General features: G+C 41.3%; 1 long non-coding RNA gene across 12 annotated transcripts in view; it reads right to left on the bottom strand.

Moving 5' to 3' along the window:
- LOC102785644 (uncharacterized) overlaps nt 1–16,187 on the bottom strand; it is a 51,496-nt gene that overhangs the window by 32,379 nt on the left and 2,930 nt on the right. For 3 of the 12 annotated variants that reach the window (XR_015719257.1, XR_015719256.1, XR_015719255.1), the window contains exons 2-4: nt 14,749–14,776; nt 14,105–14,281; nt 8,424–8,658 (exon numbers count right to left, since the gene is read on the bottom strand). This is a non-coding gene — a long non-coding RNA (uncharacterized LOC102785644). Of the gene's footprint in view, nt 1–8,423; nt 8,659–12,544; nt 12,630–14,104; nt 14,282–14,748; nt 14,777–14,903; nt 15,004–15,286; nt 15,533–16,187 lie in introns of those variants that run through there. The other 9 variants (XR_015719258.1, XR_015719260.1, XR_015719262.1 and 6 more) reach the window with 7 other exon arrangements.

Below are 16,187 nucleotides of genomic sequence, written 5' to 3' on the forward strand. Positions count from 1 at the left end.
TGGTTTATTTAGATTCTGCTTTGCAAACCTAAGCCACTTTTTTAGAGAGAAAAGATCCAAACAAGGCATACTTGTTCACTTTTTTTAGTATACCATCATGACTTTATCGTTTAAAATGCTAACTGAGATTTTGCTCTTGCTTTTTTGTAGTCTCTCTGAGCATTTCACAGTCTGACCTTGGGACCTTGAATTTGTTGGGATGTACACTCTTGGCAAGATTGGCAACTGTCTGAATGTTTCCTACTTGTGAATAATCTTTTTCACTGCAGAATGATGGACATCAGATAATTTGAAAATGACCAGATAAATCCTCCCAGATTGAGAGAAAGCAACAATTGCTCCTCTAATATCCTTCATTGCTGATGTATTTCCAGTCCTTCTAAGATCACTACAAGCTTCTCCTTACTGTCTTAATTCCGATGGTAGTGGTAAGGATGCGCCTTTTCTCTTAATTTTTTTGCCAATTACATGAAATAATGTGGTATGTCATGTGTTGGTCAACTCAGATGAGACAGTTTGTCGATGCAGTGGCTGCCGCTCAGGAGGTACAGCAGATCATCTACAAATCGGAAGGCTGGTTGTTGGTGGCTGCACCACTCTGTATGCCAAAGTATCCTTGGGCAAGATACTAAGCCCTGAGTTGCTCCCTAATGCGTTCATCGGAGTGTGAATGTGTGTTAAGGTTAGAAAGCTCTTGTAGAAAAACAGTGTTTTTATGAATGCGTGTGTGAACGGGTGAATGAGACATGTTGTATAAAGTACTTTGAGTGCTCAAGTGGAGTAGAAGAGCGCTATTTAAGAACCAGTTTAATTGCCTAAATTTAAGGACCAGAAGTTTTTTTTATTATTATTATGTCCAGATATGTGAGTACTTGACTGTATTTACTTAAATAGCACGGAGGTACAAATTTGAGGTTTGTGTATGATCTTTCCATGCTGACACACATTTATACATTACTAAGGATAGATACTTAATCTGTACATAATGGTAACATTTTAATTGAGACACACACATTAACCCAGTGTGCAGCCACATACAACTAATGTAGTAATGTGCAGGTTGAAGACTTCAACATATTTAGGGTTCTGCTACAACAGCCATTTAATGTCTATAATTTAATGAGAACCAGAATGCAACTACTTAAACTTTTTAACTAAATATAGGCTGGTGTTTGTAAGAAATTGAGAAGACTGTTAACCTGAAGATTTCCAAATCAATGCATACACTCAATCTGCAATTATAATCTGAAGAATTCATTTCATATTCAAGATAATCCATTGTAGCCATACTCCAGTGTCTGTTCACAGGCTGAAATAATTATCATACAAGTAATGTGATTAACAGCAAAGCTCATCAGGCTCAGATATCAATGCAAAAAAAAAAAAGTACAAAATGCACACACACTGTGGTATCTTGGTGTGGATAAATTAATGTATGTTCTGCATCACATGTGTGTTTCATCTTGTGTGCAGGCCTACAGCTCGGGCGTATAAAACGTTGCTCAGCTAAAAATAAATAAAGGGCTCGAGAGAGAAGCGAAAAGCATTGTGCGCTGTGAGTCACGGCCAGCAGTGGTGGTGACGATACACTCCCCCCATTACACACACACACACACACACACACACACAGAGCCAAAATCACACATTCAAATGCTGAACCATCCGGTTCTCAGGATCATCACACCAAGATCTCCAGAAGCACCAAAAGACTTTGCTCGACACAGTGAAACACACACTGCAGCGAGCCAGACAAAAATATTCAGCCATTATTAGAAAACAAACAAAATACACAAAAGCATCAATTATGCAGAAAGCGCTCATTTCTGTGTTGTCCCTTGAAAGGTCCCCGTTAAACTCACCACGCTACTTCTATTTAAGGTTTATAATATTGAAGTTTAGATTTATTTTTACATTTTATTAATATGAATAGTTACCTAAAAAATGGATAACACATCGCAAAAATTAATGAAATGGGACAAACAATCAAACACACTATAATTGTGGACCCATGAAAAAAAAAGTTAAGCCCTGTAGGGAAATTTCACTTGAAGGGAGAACTATTATCACTTTGTTATGCATGTTTTCTTAGATAGATACTTGTCAGTATGCCAAGGTTCATCACCATCACCATGGGTGGACTCGTTGTTTGTTTGCTTGTTTGTTTGTTTGTTTGTTTGTTTGTTTTTTAGTTTTGCATGACAAGCAGGGATTTTTTTCTTTTTTCTCAACAAAAAAGAGAAAAAAAAGTCACCAGTTGGCTATATGGGAAAATGGATTTTGTAGAGAATTTTAGCCAACATATTGATATAAGATTGATCTACAAAAAAAATGTTTTCTTCTTCTGGCAGCTATAAACTGTTCAGTTACAACCTGAATTTAATTAGTAAAACTGAATGAATTTCAACACTCAACGCTGACTGGCCAACATCAGCATAGTATTTAATTCTGTGCTAACGCTGCAGTGACTGTCACTTTGTTCATGACCGGCCACTCCTGCACATGCAGCTCAAGAGCAGACTTTCTTAGAGCCCCATAGTTTCAATCACAGGATCTACACTTAAATCTTTGGCAACTGTTTGTGTCAAAGTGTATCAGATAAAACTAGTTTTCTCATGAACATTTAGACAAAGACCATTACTTTTGGATTAATGTGCTCTAGCTAAACAAAGGAAGTCAATATGGGTTTTTACACAACAGAGTCATGCCTTTGAATTTCTTTCATTGTCCCTGAGCAGCTTGCAGTCACTGACTCATCTATGAATTCTGTATCATACAAAATACACAGACCACTTGATGTCTGAAAGTTGAAGTTGAAGCAAAGTTGAAGCAAAAGTGAGGCTTTTACTGAGATAATGATCCTAAACACACAAAAGCATCCATCAAAGGAAAAATAGAAAAGGTTAAAAAAAACAATTATGTTCTTTGTTCAATCTTGCTGAAATGAGCAATACTTTCAAAGAAACATCTTGCAACTGAAGGGATTTTGGAAGAGTGGTCAAAAATTTTAGAAAGCTGAATTAAGAGAATGGTAACCATATAAGAAGTTATTTCCACCAAAGGGCCAATACGAGCTTCTGATGAGTTGTGCTTTTGTGATTTTCTTGTTGAGTTAATTATTACAACAGCTAATTCTCCCTTTTGGATTTGCTGAAATACACCAATTTTATCTGTAAGTAATAGTTCAAAGAAAAACAAAAAAAGATACCAGCAGCAGATTTGACAGCACAACTGGTTGGGACTCAGTGGCGCAGTGGTTTATACTGTCGCCTCACAGCATGGTTCTTATTTCACTGTACTTGTTGAATTTGCCTTTCTATGTGGTTCTGTGTGACGTACTTCCAGCTACTTTGCCTTCCTGCCACAGTTTAAAGACATGGGTGTCGGGATAACTGGTTATTCCAAAATGGCAATAGGTGTGGATGAAAAAGTATGTGATTGTCAATCCGTTTTGACACCCTGTTCTATATACATATTCTTTATTTATCAAGTTAAAAAGTCTCATTGAGATTAAAAATATCTTTTGTACAGAGTGTACCTTGCCTTTCGCCTTTGACAGCTGGGATAAATTCCAGCACCCTGTTAACTCTTAAGCTGGATAAGTGATTAAGAAAATGACTGGATGGAATAAATGTAATTTCCTCGGCATGCACTTTTTTCACGACTGAATGCCTTTCACAGTTTTATCATAGATGTCTACATTGAGTTTCTTGGACTTTGTGACCTAGTTTTTACCTTGTCATGTGAATTGTGGGACCTTATACATACACGGGTGTGAGTCTTTGTTACCTATAAAGTTTTAGATGCCTAGGATACAACTAGATAACTAGATACGACTAGACATAATCTGGCACACCACAACTATGGTCTGGAATAGTTTTGTCAATGAGAGATTTCAGATTTTGAGTTTTGCGGTCACCTGGATCTGCACAAATACACCTGCCAAGTACAACTTTTGAATTACATTAATATTAGTAGACTGACAAAGAACAGAAGGAGATACCTTGATTAATTTGTGATTATTTATGAGAAAAACTGACTTGGTCACAGCAACAACAACAGTAATCTCATGTAACTGACATATGTTAACATACTCTACATATGGGATGACTCAAAATAGACTTATCAGGGCAGAAACACAAGAGTTCTTAGGGTGTCCTGTGGTCATTTTGGGTCGATCATTTGTTCAACTGGACTGGGATCTAGGGAGTTTGAAGGTCAAGTAATCCCCTGAGCTTTTCTCAGCCATTCCTGAGTTGTGTGGCTGGTAGAACAGCCCTGCTGGGGGAGGACGCTCTCTCGTGTGGTGTGTGCTTGGTCACTGTTTATGAATATGGCACTTAATGCATGTCAAAGTAATATGCACATATATGCCAAGGCCCCAGCTGCACACTGTATTTTAAAGACGTGATCAGTGTTCATCACGTCAGCTCTCAGTGTTTTAATGCTGTGGAAGACTTGCGTCTAATACCACTACAACACAACACAATCATCTGTGTGACACACACAAAAAAGACTCCATATGCCCCGCACAAAAATATATGAATAAGCATTAGAATGAATGAAGTTTAATTTGATTTTGAAGGTATTAACTAAGGAGCTCTGTTTTTAATTCAAATTCCAAATGCCATTAGAATAGTATCTAAAGGAGGATCTGAGGTTTTTCCACTAATGTAGCATAATGGTGATAGTTCAGTGATGTCCGTGGCAGTCTCTTGCACTATTACACCTCCTGAGTGGGGAACGTAACTGTAGGATGTTACATGGTAAAAACATATGTGCATGTTTTAAGACTACATACACCTGTCATTTTTAAGAAAGCATAAAAAAAATTCTTATAAAACCTTTTTTTTCACTAATGGATGCAAATTTCATTTTCTGTTTCATATTAAAAGTTCCTTTTTGTGTTGCCACAATTGCCCTCGAACTTTATCCATGCTTATTATTATAACCATGATAAACATCAACAATAGCTATCAAAGGTATCAGAAGCACTAAGCTTCTGTAGCCTAGACAAAAGCACTCAATGTAAACCCTCTATTCTCATTCTCCAAAACAAATATTAATTGGCAGAGAATAGCAAATAATATATTTGGTGACTATTTCCATTTCAAGACTGAAACACAAACCGTTTTGCTAAATGCAATATTCCTCGCATAGGGGATGCCTTTGCAGGACTGACTCAAACTTTACTACAGTAGCCACGTTCCTCATCCTGAAGGAGTGTGTCGCTTAGTTCAAACATGTCACTCATTGGGTTTTTACCATTTTCTAAGAAACTATGAGACAGTGATAGAAAATATACAGTGGAAGGCTTTGGCATACACTCCTTATTAGCATCAATTAATGTCATTTGGGGATTTTGGTCTTTCCACTATGAACATTCCCATCAAGGAAAATGTGGAGCTGCACAAGCCTTGTTCAGAGAAGCTACAATCTTTAACCACAGAAACACAAATAAACAGAGACAACTCATCTATGTTCAAGGGTGAGATTGATATAGCTTCAGTCCAGCATAAGGTAGACAGAACAAATGTGCTGCCATTTACAGTGCTTGTGAATAAAACAGATTTGATAGATATATGAAACGGACGTGATTATTTTTCCTGCTTGCGAAACGAATGATGAAAATTATGAATGAATCCCCCTGCAAAAAAAGATAGAAGGATAAAAACAAAAGTCATGAAAAAAAATCCCATTTGTTGTTGTTTAGTTCTGTTACATGGCTACCTTTAGTGTTTGTATTTCAAATAGTTGATTGACGGCAAATATTGAGGTTACACTAAAAATAAAATGCAGCCTGTGATAAAGCCCTGAAAGATAGCTTAGCCAATTGAGTCAATCCACATAAATTTTGAGTGCATCCACATGTGGTTTTCAAGACTGCTGAAACCAAATGGATGCTGCTGTCCATGGGATAATCCTCAAGGATAAATGCTTATTATCTGTTTTTGATGAGGAGCTATAATGAAGCACACACCCGATGTGTTATTAGCATCCGGAGTTTAACATAACTCCCTCTTTTTTGTAGCACATGTCTTCAAAGCCCTTTGGTCTCACTTTTAACCATGACGTCATCCCCCTAAATATAGCTTCGCACTGGTAGCTAACAACAGAAAAGATTACAAGAGGAAATTTAGGAACATGCTGTGATTTGTCATACACAGGTGGGATGATGTCAGGGAAAAAATGCTCACCACTCATTTCAGGTAAAATATATCACGTGACTCTTATGAAGGTGAGTAGACTATTAAATTATGAGTATATAATCATAGCAGAGTGTGTATTTTGACCTGTAGTTGATATGTATACAGTTTTTAAAATGCGATAAGATTTTTGGCTTGTGTTTTTTTAAAACAATGGACACATTCAGTGGCAATCACATGACAAATTATGTTACACTCCACAGCATGAACACAATCACATTTTTTCATTGCCAGTTGTTACCCCTACCAATTTACTTTTCCATCGTAGTGATTTACTGTTTGAAACATTATTCTGATTCTCTGTGCACAAGAGGGGGGAAGCATACAGTTTGATACGGCTACAGTCCCAACAGCATCATACGACACTGAGCTAAGACATCAAATGGTTTTGTGGTGTGATTAAAAATAAGAAAAAAGAACATGCCAATTTTCAGAGAAAATGATGCTTATATTTTTCAGACGTTCCCTTATTCTAATTTGGTGTGATGAGAACTCTGAGGCCGTAAGTTATCAGTTAACTGGTTTGTTTGCCTAAATTTCAAATAGAGATATTTTCCCACAAATCTGTCTGATCATCACCACATGTGTATTTGCTTTTGAGATTTTTCTGTGAGATTTCTGACACCGCCCAAATGGAAACTACTGGTAAGTGGAGTTCTGCTGTGGTCACAGCATTAGAAAATTGCAACAGCAACTTACTAGACTTGGTGTTGTGTGTTAACATTTTTCCACCAAAGAAATAGTGTGTTTTGCAGATTATTATGATAAATTATTTCATACAGGTTTGCTGTATGGAGGCAAAAGTACTGGAGATGGAAATTTCAAAATATGTTCAAATAAAAACCAAGATGTCTTTCTGACTAAACAGACACACACGTATCCCACATGAAATTCCCTAACTTTCAGAGTCATGATCATTTACTGAACACGAAGAAATTGTGACAATTTTGTACTAATATCAGGCTAAAGAAACAGCTGTAAGAAATTCAAATTTGCAATGCGCTGTGAAACTAATTGTTGTGCTACTTTAGGTTGTGTGTAATTTAAAATCATATTTTCAGGTTTTTATCCTCACACACACACACACACACACACACACTTACACCTGATAAACAGCCATATTATTTTGACAGTGACAGCATATTTCTCAATATTTCTCAATCTTGAACTACCACTTCCTGTCTAAAAAGTTGTGGAACACCTGAGTACACCATCTGTTATATAACAGAGATGAAAAAATAAAGCTTTCCATAGGAAGAACTAATTTACCCAGAGGGCAAACACCAGTCATTACACATGATAGACATGATTGTATTCTCCATAACATTTAACTTGATCTCATTTTTCAGTTTACAGTGGTAACATATAATAACTTATAATAACTTCAACAATAACAATGAATTTTCAGAAGCTGGATGACACCTTTTTGCCCCTCTCTTTACAGAGTTATTACAAAGGCAAGTAAATCTAACATGATGCCAAGGTGTTGCCTGAACTGTGTACGATATGATGACTCACAATGAGAGGTGACATAGCAGGTAAGAATTTACATCTTCTGGTGCCAAAAACATACAGTATGAGCTAGATACAGTGCAAGTTATAGACAGGATTAAAGCACACCCACGCTCACACCAACTCCAATATAGATTATGATAGAAAAAAATAAAAGACATTACAAACAAGCAAATGCTCATCATATACTTTGACATCCAACTGTGAAACCCATACCACAAATACCACTGAGTATCTAATCGGTTCTCTTGAAACCACGTGAACTCTACAATTACAACATCAGACTGACAGCTAAAACTTGCGCATGGGCTTCTTTCATACTATTGCACATATAGAGGTGATATAACTAAAAAGCACGACGGACCCGTGTGACAGATTAAACAGAAAAAAAGCAAAAACTAAAACACGAAAAACCACTAACTCACTAATACACAAAGTACAATGCAGATGTATAGTGCAAATTTACAGTGTGCTACTTCCAGCTTCTCAATAAATTACAAGATCACGGCAATTATTTTCCATTTGACTTAAAGCTCCATGATAACTTTAACATATAAATGATAGAAATCTAGAAGCACGAGACCCTACACAAACACAACTCTTGCTCACATGCACCGAGCTGTCATTACGAGCCTTACGCGAAACACAATTTGAAGGGTGATTTGTGTTTGACGTCATCCTCAAACACATTTCAGCCCGTGCAATTACCTGTCTCAAGATGGAGAAGAGAGAGAGAGAAGGTGAGGGAGAACAGAGGAAAGAGGGAGGAAGGAAGGTCGATCGGTCGGTCCCTCTTTCAGTCGATCCTCGGTGCATACATCCAAATCGTAGGTCACCTTTTCTCACCGGCGCCCAGCTGAAGGCTCCAGCAGCAGCAGTCAAGTCCACCTGAGCTCCTAAGTCACCCCGTTTCCATCTTCACTCATGTTGTCATTGTTCTCTCCTGCAAGACAAATGGACAAAGCTCACATTATGAGACTTAATCGTCTAAAAGTTCGCAGGCCTAAAGGGACAGACGGAAGACATAATGTGAACGGGGGATTTGGGGACTGGGGGAGGGGAGGCAACTTATCATCAGACGCACCACCACAAACCATTGAGAAAACTGCTTTTACGCGCTGAAATGACGCGAATCCTCGCAGTAAATATTCAGTAATTAAGCCACCTTTGAAAGGTGCCAAGATAAGTTTTCATTCACATCCCCACCCAGAAAGCAGGAGACAAGCCAGTGCCCTGTATTCTTGTAGACAGGTGTGGCTTTTTATCATTATGGCTATTAAGGCAGAAAAACGGAAGGCGAGTCCGAGGGTCAGAGGTCACGCTTTTTTTGTTTTACGTAATCTCTGTGGTCGTTTCAATACGTGTTTATGCTTTCTTACACTTTATTGCCAGTTCATTAATCCCTGCTCTATGTTTTACACTCTTTAGATAATTTGGATTATCTAAAGAGTGCCTCGTTGAGATCTCTGCGTTGCTCAAGAGTTGGGTCACACGTCACTCTCGAAATTAGAAACATGTTCTGGGAAATGTATTTTTACACGGTGGGTTATCTAGTACGTCACGAACTTTTTTCCTCCCCCCCACCCCCATCTCAGTTCATTTTTCTGGGAACTCTGCGTTTTTAGCCAAAAGACACGGGGGCCGCATCTGAGCGCTTTGTGATTACGTCGTTTTTGTTCCCTGATCTACACTTTTTTCCCCGTTTTTTGAAACTATATTTTCCTGTCAGCGTAAGTGGGACTCAGCACATTTAGCCAACCGTTTTTTCCATTCTAGGGTTACACTTGCTGCTCTGTGGATCTGTACTGCAAATACGCGGAAATGTTTATTTATTAGGATCATTAGTACACTTGATTTTGATCATTCACACTTTTCATTCCCTTTACCTGTGATGGGACAGCAGAGAGGAAACAGGGCACAAAGTCGCATGTGTTTTTTTCTTCTCCGCCCTAAAATGAATTGAATCTACTTTCGTTCTTTTTACTGTGTCTTCTGAAAGAGCTGGTGCTCATGTCTTGCTTTTATTTTCATCGCCATGACTACTTTTGCTGCAGAAATCACTCACTGCATTCACACGAAGCTTCATGAGCCATAGTTTCGTGCTACTGAAGTTGGCAGTATAATGACCCAGTCGCTAAGCTGACGAGACTAAAGTTGATATTTTTCATCTTTTTATTTTTTGTTTGTAATCTGTTGGTTCGTACTGGAAGGACGTGTTCGTGGCCGGCTCTCTGTGTGCTCTTTGTGGGGAACGTTGACAGGGGAACAGTGGTGGGCGATGCTTGAGGTGGATTAACTACTATTCACAAAACTGTGAGGGAGACACGTGCATTTTCAGTGTGTGTGTGTGTGTGTGCGTGTGTGTGTGTGTTAAAGAGAAGGCTGTTTGAATGTTCACGGACGCTACACACACAGAGTAACTACGTGTATGAGACAGGGATGCAGCTGTTCCTTATTCCTCTCCATCTGCCAGTTTGGATGGTCTTGTTGGGGAATCCCTTGCATATGCACTTTGCTTACAGGTGTGTGTGTGTGTGTGTGTGTGTGTGTGTGTGTGTGTGTGTGTGTGTGTGTGTGTGTGTGTGTGTGTGTGTGTGTGTGTTTGAATGTTTCCCACAGTTTCTTTTTTGAAGGGAGTTAGGGGTTCAGTGACGTCCAAGCACCACACCCTCCAAAACACACACACACACACACACACACACACACCTCCACGTGCAACTTGCAAGGGTCTCCCCGTGTTTACACTTTGCACTGCTGGGCCCGCTGTCACTTGTTCAGCGTGGCCGACGGGGTTGGGTTTGGGTGTGTTTGGCTGAAATAATGACTTGATGTTACACTGCTCGAAGTTTGGGGTCCGCCGAAATGTTTGTTACCAAAATTGTATTATTTATTTTGTTTTATGAGCACAAAGGCACGCAAGAGTTTGAAGAAAACTTGGGTGCGACGTGGCTGCAGAGCTTCGACACAATTTCTAACAAAGAAGAAAACTGTTGACTACGAAAAAAAGACACACTTAGAGCTGAAAAAACAAACAGAACAAAACCCCCACAGCCGTGGCAATGATAAAAACGATAAGAGTAAATAAAGACAAATATGAACCAAAAGGAAAATCTGAGTAGAAAAAATAAAAGAAGTCCCTTAAAAGGAAAGATTGTAAAATTCCAGAGTGCTGTCTTCTGATGTCGGTGTCTCGGCGCGGCGATTGCGCCCTCCGCAAATGCTTTTTGGGGTAAGGGCTTCCCAGATTAATAGTTATGAACAGCAAGCCCAGACCGCAAAAAGATTCGTGAAGGACATTATCTGCTGCTGCTACTGCTGCTGCCGTCCTACGGAGACTCCGTGACACCTCTGCTCTCTGCTTCCGTGAATTTATCTCCCATCCCGACTCGGTTGATTATATCTCCAGCCTTCGGAAACCCGAGGCGAGTGTATCCTTCCAACATACACACACACACGCAGAGACACACGCACACACACATTAGGAAGAGAAAGGATGAAAGAAAGAAAGACAGTGGAAAGAGGGGGGTCTCCGGATGCCAAGGCGGTTGCTGCAACTGAGAGCTGTCCAAGGTCCTTTCGCTCTGATTCCCCACTCCTCCAGTTTAAATCCTCCTCTATCTCCCTTCTCGTCTCTCAACCAATCCTTTCTCCTCTCCCCTTCCCCTCTTACTGTTTCTTTCATATTTTCTCCTATTTGCTATAATTTTTTTTATCCAAACGCTCGGATGTGCAAAGCCCGTGTGATCCACGGGAGCTGTGCATCGATGCGTTTTGTTGTCAGTGTGCTCTGTATTATATTCCCTGGTCCGTGGTGTGTCTCCCTATAGTGAAGCGCTGGCGCTCTGCAGCCGCTCCAGAGCGCTTGGTGAGGAGGGAGCAAGGCTGTAAACTGCTGGCAATAAATAGAGAGCAGGGAGGGATCTTATTGGAGCAAACTAAACCTCGTCATCAGCCAATCGGCGTCTCGCTCACATAGGGACCCCCCTTTTTGAAAAAAAAAAAAAAAAGAAAAGAAAAAAAAAGATGGCTAACCAAATTGTGGTCTATGGCAGAGTTTATACTTTGGATATATGCATTTATATTAGGATCTACGACTCCGATGCGACTATGTCAGTGTTAGCAGTTTCTATTTTTCAGCCTTTTTGCGTTTGCAGAGCCTCTAACGAGACTGCGAAAACAACCGTCGCTCCACGCGTTTTATAGTGTGATAAATAACAAACGTATCAAACGCTGACGATAATAATAAACATGACACGTGACAACAAAAATGAGCTATTTTCACCTCATTAGAAGTAAAGGCATCCTGGACTTTCCTTACGCGCCAGCTACAAGCTGTATACAAAATAATGAGGGAATGCACACAAACGAAAATATGGTACAGAAACAAAGCTAATAATAATAGCAACCGGACTTCGGACAAGTGCGAACAAGCTTTGTACAGCCCTCTACATCGCGTCACATCTTAGCAAGTAGCATCTGAGGCGACTCATGGTCACCTACAGAGTTCACCGGAGGGTACCACTGCAAAAACCGACACGGGGGGCTCCGTGTAACAAATTCAGTCCCTACGATCCTTCAGTCATTTACAGGTGGGAAGCGAACATGACAATAACCACATGGCATGCGATTCACTGCAGTAGTTCACAACTCACACAGCAACAAATGTTTCACTTAACAAAAACAACAACACGTTGCTGAGCATGGCGTCAGGAGTCAAAGAGTTAATCACGACCGTAAACCACTCGTCCTCACACATACAAAAAGTTGAAAGAATCTTTAATGATCTTCGTTTTAGAGGAAGGACAAATAAAATGAAAAGAACAACTTACCTCTTTTCCCTGGAAAAGTTCCATGTTTAATTTGTTTTTTTTCTCAGATGCAGCTGCAGTGCACCCCCTTCCCACCCCCCTTTCTACATAACCCCCTCAACTCCATGCACCTGGAAGTTACTGTATACCCCCCCCCCCCCCCCCCCCCCCCCCCATATCTTCACCGCCCCACTATCACTGATGACACTGGTCTGTATTCAACTTGGCTCCCAGCATCCCAGCAAGCACACACTAATCACACGCTTATGGAGAAAGGAGGTATTTGGAATTTCGGGGGGGGGGGCAATGGTTAGTGCAAATCCAACCCCAGACTCCTATCCTCTTCCCTCTCGCCAAGCGCCCTCTACCCCACCCCTACCCCCACCCTCCCCTCCTCCCGGTGTAGATATTTTTTTATTGGGTGGTCTTTTCATTTGCAACCCAGTCAGTCACGATTCTCCCCCACCGTCTGCACTGCACAGTGACTGCCTCTCTTGACGCAGCCAACGCGCACATTACTCACTTTAGCAGTCACGACTCGGGAATCCGTGTTTTTTTCACCGAAATTACACTCTTGGCGTTGAATTATTGAGCAAAATATGGTCCCTCGAGTGCGTATTTGCGGGTTTTGGCCGAAGAAGAACGACAGAATTGATGAGAATTTCTTTTTGGGGGGTTTGGAGAGGTGGAGCAGTGTATCGCAGGTGAACGGGATTTTTGTATGACAAATACCGGTGGCTGGTTGATTTTTATCTGTTTTGTTATTTTTTGTTTGTTTGCTCGTTTTAATCCACTGTAGCTCTTTAGCCAGAATGCAAATGTACTGAGGAAATTGGCCAAAGTCGTGCACAGACTCGGGGTGAGCGCGCTCGTCGAGTCCCCAGTCGGGCTGCAGAGCTGTGCAGACGCCTGTAGCCTTGTTGTGATCTTTCCGTTCGCTAATTTAACACAGCTACCTTAAACGAAACGGACTGATTCCTTCACAGTTTGTCGTGGAGTAGATGACTCTAATAGAAGCCCTCGCCGGGATGAAAAGTTATCGTGAGAAGAGCTCTCAAAAAAAGAAAGGAAAAAAACCCCACAGAAAACCCTCAGCTATTTCGCAACTGCTCTTAAGAGCACTGTAAACTCTTTCAGTTCAAACCGCTGGATTGGTAGGGATGCGAGATGCGAGAATATATCCTTTATGATTTTGACTGGCACGCCAGGAAATCACGAGGCTGACGCCAGCAGGAGAAGAGCTGATCCAAGTCAGTCCGGCTGTACCTCTTTCTCTCCTTCTCTCTGCCCATGGCATCCGTCGAGGCAGTTCAAACTATACAGGCGGGAAGAACTATATTAGAACCATCTTTTTTTTTTTTTTTTTTTGGGGGGGGGGGGGGGGGGGCGCGAGTGTCCCTCATTAGCAGATTCGGGCAACTTAGATAAGGTGGGGTGCTTCAATACTTCCCCTTTCCAGGAAAGAGGATTCGCTCAGTATACGAACTCCTGGTTTCCAAACAGGAGTAAACAAAGCTTCTGGCTGCCGGGATCAACACCAACAAGCCCCCTTAACATACACACGCATCCATACAAACGCACATACAGTGAAGCACACCAGCAACAGCCCACTACTGCCACTTGGTGTGGTTTCAGCACCATTGCTGCTGGACAGCTCCCGGGTTTCCCCATGCGGTGTGCCTGGTCTCTGCTGCAGCAACAGCTCCTTCTCATCACTCCCTCCTCTTCCAGCGTCGCTTTTCTGTCAGTAAGATTCCTCTTTAAAAAAAAAAAAAAAAAGAGGGGGGGGGGGGGGGAGAAGACGGGGGAAAGGCGTCCTTAAGCGCTCATCAGAGAAGGGTTCCCCTCGCTTTCGCGGTTAAGCATAGAGATGGGAGGGAATAAAATAAATATGTGATAGAGACTCAACAGCGCCAATAGACAAAGGGAGTTTTTGCACTAGCTTATTTACTAAAAGGGGTGATTCCTACTCTGCAGGAAGGGTTGCTTCGGCTCTACAATCAAACATGGCTAGTAAAGCATGCCAGCAAAATCCATGCGTAGGACCGTAAGTTAAGGTGTTTTGTTTTTTTTTTGTAAGTTTTATTTTTTGTGCATGAGCCATAGTGTAAGGCAAAATTGGAGGAATATAGACCGCACAGACACTCGGCAGCATGCACAAGCAATTACCACACAACAAAAAGTACACGGAATTAAATAAGTGTGTGTGCAAACGTCTCACTCACCAGTTTGCAGTCACGTCCTTGTTCGACACTGCAGAAAGAGAAAGACAAGAACTGAGATTTTAGTAAAGGGAGGGGGAAAAAAAGAAGAAGCCGCAACAAGAGTCTGGTAGAAATGCAACAGATTAAGTCCTCCATTTGTTGTTATGTAGGCTTACAGTGGCACGTCCAAGTTTGCTCAGGATCGCCTCCTTTTTATACAAGTGATACCCGTCTGTCTATTTCTGGCGCACGATCAAAACTATGATGCTATTTTTAGGTCACAGTACGAGGAAGGAGAAGAAAAAAAACACCCACAAAAAAAGGCACTGCTTGGGATCTTTACGTGAAGAGCATGTAATGGAAATTAATTTTGCTTCTCCAACTCTGCAAAGATCCCCGAGTCCCCTCCGTTGCATCATTGCAGTGATTTTTTTTTCTTTTTTCCCCCCTCTCAACCCAGCGTGCCTTCAACAGCACCGCCACGTCCGTCTCTTCCTTAAAACACGCCACTTTCACCACCTAACAACTAAAATCTGGAACTCGTCGACGCTGCCATTACCATCGACAATATTTGATGTCTTGTCGCCCTCTTCAGAATCTTCTCGTCCCAGTGTCACTTCAGCAGCTGAAACTCATGAACGCTAAATAGGTCCAAATGCTGATCAGCACGGACTGCCCGGCGGTCCCTGAAGGATTTTATTTTTTCTTTTAGTCGACATACGACATAGCAGTCTTATATTTAATAATTAAGCTTTGCTGACGAGAAGACGAAAAATAATAAATAAAAAGCCTTTTTTTCTTTTCTTTTTTTGAAGGGCTGCGTCAGTTACTAGGCATTGACGTCACGTTCAGATTCTCTCACTTTACAGCCCGGAGAGTCTGATTAAAGGCTGCCTTTCTGTCATCAGCTCTCTTCGAAAATTTGCCATGTGGAAGGAAAAATATGAGTGATAAAACACTGGTACTACTGGTATACTGGTGGGTAATATGGTATGGACTCGTGGAAACTGCAGCTTTAGAGTAGGTTATCTCTTGGTGAAAACCCTCCTCTAAGCATCTGGCTTTCCAGCCACCCTCCTCCCACCCATGTCTCCCCCCTCCCCACACACCAAGTGTCGGTGCTGTTTTGGTCTTGGAGAATTTATATCGCAGCATCCAGTGCATTTGGCGGGCAAAACACCCGTATCTCTACGGCAAAGGAGAGGAAAACACAACCTTAATCTCCTGTTTTCCACCGGTCGTGCCCACACACCAGACCCCGCTCACCCACGGAATAAACCCCCGGGAGTGCACACTTGTCGGTGCAAAGGCGTACAAACAAACCTCCCTCCACAGTATGCTCAGTCTCTCTCCCAGCCCTCTTCTGTATCTATAACATCTTTACTGTAAGACCCTCTTTACGCGCACCAGGCTGTCCATCTGCACTCATGCCGCGTGGACATTCACGAGACTTTATCCGA

The sequence above is a fragment of the Neolamprologus brichardi genome, chromosome 7, assembly GCF_056152115.1.
Source record: "Neolamprologus brichardi isolate AB-2024 chromosome 7, ASM5615211v1, whole genome shotgun sequence".
NCBI lineage: Eukaryota > Metazoa > Chordata > Actinopteri > Cichliformes > Cichlidae > Neolamprologus > Neolamprologus brichardi.